Raw genomic sequence first — 4,752 nt, forward strand, 5'->3', positions numbered from 1 at the left:
ATGTCCTCAAGAAAGCAACACAAAGTTGGCCACTCTGAGGAGAGAAGTTAACCTTGGGAGTGTGTATGTAGGACAATCTACCAAGGGAGGGGGCCTTTATCTTTATCCTTTGTTTCCTGTCTCTTGCTTTTAAGACCTCTTATCCATACTAAGCTACTTTCCCTAACTTTATGGTAACTAGATTTGAGAAATGGTATTTTGTGTGAAAACTTGTCAAAGACTTGTTTTAGTTCTTCATCTATAAAATAATGAGATCAGATTTGATAAAGACTACAATTCCTTCATTTCTAAAATTCTGACTCAACAGAAACCCTAAATAAGTAATTGCTGCCTCTTACCCGCATTCGTATTTCCTCCTCAAAGAACTCAGTCCTAATGGCCTGATGTCTCTGAACTCCTGCTACATCACCATTGGTGTCACCCGTTAGGATTCAGCATGTCCTACATCGTATTATCTGTTGAGTGTGAGCTCCCGATGGGCTGTAATGGGATCTGACTCATTTCCCTCCTTGGTGCCTGCCAGTCTGTGGTCTAAGTCAATGTTTGCTCAAGGAGGCCGGTTTTTAGCAGCACCTGGTGAGCTTTAAAAACTAAGTAACAAGACAAGATGGACTTCGAAGCCTCATGCCTTGATTTCCAGATGCAGCTGGTCTAGGCTGGGGCTCAAGAATCTGTAATTTTAGTACGTTTCCTGGGTGATTCTGATGATCAGCCATGTTTGAGAACCAACGGTCTAAACTGAATTGAAACACTGTGTCCATGCATCTGTGTGTGTGTGTTAACGTGTGTGCGTATTTATATAGTTCCCCAACAAGATCTTAAGTGTCTATCTGCCTACCTTGCTTCCTTCTGCGTAAGTGCCAGGTGCCATCTCTGATCTCAGTGCTCTCATCACAGTGAGGGCGAAATCAGAGCATGTAACTCTTCGTGCCTTCAGTGCTCAGCCTCTGGCGGCCAGCGCTCAGTAGGTGACTGGTAATTGCTCTGTTGATGACTATGAGAAACCCAGTGTTCAGGGGCCTATCGGCTTGGCAGGCGCAGAAGTGAGACTCTCTGGCTTGTAGCTCCATCTGAGACCCCCTTATAGTACATCAGTCATGTTGACGAGCCCACCGGCCTCCTTATTTCCCCCCTGGGGGATTTCAACATTTCTTGCATGATTGACTGTCTTTCAACAGTCCTTTTACAGACTGAGACTTAGAAAGCAAGTTTCCCAGGATCCCCAAGCTGGTATGTGGTGGAGTTGGGGTTTGAACTCAGATCAACAGAATGGATTTGGTTGATATTAGTGCCTGACTCATAAAACCAAAGTTAATGTCTTAATATAACACATAGAATTAATAATACCTATTACCTTAATCCTGGACCATAGGCTGACAAAATTATTACCCAAATCAACTTTTTAAAAACACTGTTTTTTGTTTGATCAAAAGAAGCATTTGTAAAAAGGTGAAAATAGGGTGTTATTTGTTTAATCTTTTGCCCCTCTCTCCCAAAACATGCACAATCTTTATTATTATATTATCTCTGAATTCTGATTTTAATTTAGTGTACATAAGGAAATCCTAGTAAATGATGGCAGGCTCAGAAGACTAGTCACAGGTTATTCAAACATGTTAGCCCAAAAGACACCAAATACAAATTATTTGTGATACATCAGTCATTCTTTTTTCCCATAAATCTTGAAAATAAAAATTGCCTTTAGCTTCTCATTTTTAATGTGCTTTCCTCCTTTGAATTATGTAAAAGTTCCAAAGATATAAACAACTCTATATACAAAGAAGCAGTGTGGCTGTATTTGTGACACCATACATTTTTCACTCTTAAAGAAAAAATTATGAAAAACTTGCTTTGAACCACTCTTCAATTCTAAAGGAAGTTAATTTAAAAGATTTATAAATCTAACTTGTTAAGTAGCCAAACTATGTTTTATTTGAAAATAACATAAAATTACAAGCTGAGCTAAGCTGGCTGGACAGGAGAAGGAATGACTCTGCCTTCCCTAAGCTTCACAGCTGGGAAGCGGGTAGGAACTGACAAGCCAGAAGAAAAGAATCAGTTTAACGCATCTTCCCACACGGCGTGGAGTCAGAGCTGGGCATTGCAGAGGTTTAAACGGTTCCCTCTCCCTAGAAGGTGGAAATGGTAATTAATTATGATATCATTCTCTTTTTTTTTTTTCTATCTTCTCCCCTCTCATTCCCCCTCCCCATCACTCCTGCCCCTTACTAGTCCCCCACTGAATGTTTTCTCATTTTGTTTCTCAGCTTTATTCTGTTACTTAGCTGTGTTTAGGTTATAGGAGTTGAAACTTCATTTTATTTTGCATCATTTATTGTTGAAAATAATTTTGATAAGAAGCACAGAAAGCTCAAGGGATGTCTCTAAAGCCACAGCCAATAAGGCTCCAGTAAGAGGAGCCTGGAACTGAACCCCAGGAGACTGAACCCCAAGGTTGGGCTCCTTTCCTTGGAGCTATGCTGCCTTGCGGATTTCCATACTCTCAGTAAACAACAATCGGTACAAAGTCCTGAGTCTTCTAATTGTTGAAATGGATACATATTTATCACCCCATGTTAGACAGTCAGAAACCTTAGGAGGTAGGTTTAATAACCACATTTTACAGACAGAGTTGAGGGCAACTGACGTGGCCAAGACGGCACAGCTGGCATCCACCCCCACCTCAGAGCTTGTGTTTGAAGGCACGTTTCCATCTACTACCTCATTCAAGGACTGTGCCAGGCCCAGGAACCTCTCCAGGAGTACTTCCTGCCTGAATGGATGGATGTTGATCTGCACACTCGCTGTACAAGTTAGGCAGGAGGCAGCTGGGGTAATGAAGATTCGGGAAGTTAGGCGCTTGCTCAGGTCACTCAGCTAGTAAGTAACTAGGCCGAGAGCCCCAGTCTTTCCACAGTGTCCTCCTGGGGCAGGAGTGCTGACCAGCTGTGTGAGAGGCAAGCTGCCGACAAGGAAGGACTCCTCAGCAGACTGATTTTTAAAATATGCAGCTCTCATATACTGAAATATTCAGTAGTGAGGTTTCATGATGTCTGCAAATGACTTTCCAATGGTTCAGAAAGAGAGAGAGTGAGCCAATATTAACAACTTGTGGATCTAGGTGAAAATATACAGATGGTCACTGTACTGTTCTTTTAAATTTTATGCGGATTTGAAGTTTTCCACATAAAAAGTTAGAAAAGAAAAGAGGAAGGAAGGGAGGGAGGAAGAAGAGAATTCTGGTGGGTCCATTCGCCCTCTGTGACTCTCTGGTGCCCGTGCACTGACCACTGTGCGGTCCATCTACTGTCTTTTGACTATCAAGTGATTTATTCATTAAAATTTCCAAAATATGGTATCTGAATAGATGACTCACTGAAAAGAGTTAATGTTCTGGCACCTATGGGTATATGTTTAAATTTATAGATAATCCTCAGATTTAGTAACCTACTTTCTTCGATTTGAGGAGCAGTTGCATTTCCAATAATGTTGTATTTGTTTTTGCAATGAAAATTTGCTAACTAAAAACTATAACTGTCTTCTGTGAAAGCAGAAAAAGAAATAATATCGGTGTTTGAAATAGATTAGCTGACTTAGCAAGCATGAGTTCATTTTGGATGAATTACAAAATTCAAATGCTCAATATTCTTAACTGCTATCATAAAAATAATTTTTACAGATTACTAACTAGTAGTTTTCTTTTCTTCCCAATTGTGTTTCAAGACCCCCAACTTTAAATCCAGCACAATAGAATTGAAAATTTATAGAACAAAGACTCAATAATCAGTGAAATTTATTTGTAATATGTGCATTTTACAGTTGCTTTTTTAGAACTTTTTATTTATATTTTAAAATATATGGTTGTTAAACTTTTTGTGAATAATATAAGTTAGAAGTAAGGAAAAAAAATTGAAGCCTTCTTACCCACAGACAACTGTCATTTAACATTTTGGTTGGATTTCCTTTAGGTCTTTTTTCTATTCATAGTGTTTGTTATTCTTATTTATATAATTGTATATTCTATATACATTTTTTACATCTTTCTCTTTTTAAATAACACTATTTCATAAGCATTTTCTGTATTATTACAGTTTGGAAAAAAAATCCTTTTAAGGTAGGCGAATGAAAACAATAAAAAGAAATCCTGGGAGGGCAATTAAGAAATTCCAGCCCTGTCCCTGGGAGGAATGGAAGACAAGGGCAGGACATAGACTTTCCATCTGAACACCTCTGTGTATTTCTGTGTGTGTGTACACACACACACACACACACACACTTTTTGACCTATGTATGCATAATGCTTGTTAGAAATTTAAAGAAAATTATCTGAATCATGTAAAATTTGGGCATAGTATTAAGTAGATAGACCTTTATTTACATTTATTTACATAATTCCCCAATTAGGGAACTCTCAGGTTCTGTTTAATTTTGTTCCTCATATGTCAATCTGTGTTTTTAAATAACTTTGTGTGTGTATGAATAATTGCCTGATGTCATGTGGTCATTAGTTGAAATAATCACACTGTCTTACTGTCCACAGGTTTATTTTTAGTTTTTATATTGTTCTTGATAATTTACAATCCTATTTAGAGACTACATCCTCAGTGATTTCCTTTTTTCCCCCCACTTAAGAGCTATTTCTCTCTTTATCAGAAATCTCATCAAAATATAGGCTTTGAATTGGTGTGTGCAGTTCTTTTCCATGGAAAAGGAAAATACACTGAAGCATGCTCCATATCTTACTTGGCACCT

This window comes from Diceros bicornis, chromosome 2, assembly GCF_020826845.1.
Source record: "Diceros bicornis minor isolate mBicDic1 chromosome 2, mDicBic1.mat.cur, whole genome shotgun sequence".
NCBI classification, from domain to species: Eukaryota; Metazoa; Chordata; class Mammalia; order Perissodactyla; family Rhinocerotidae; genus Diceros; species Diceros bicornis.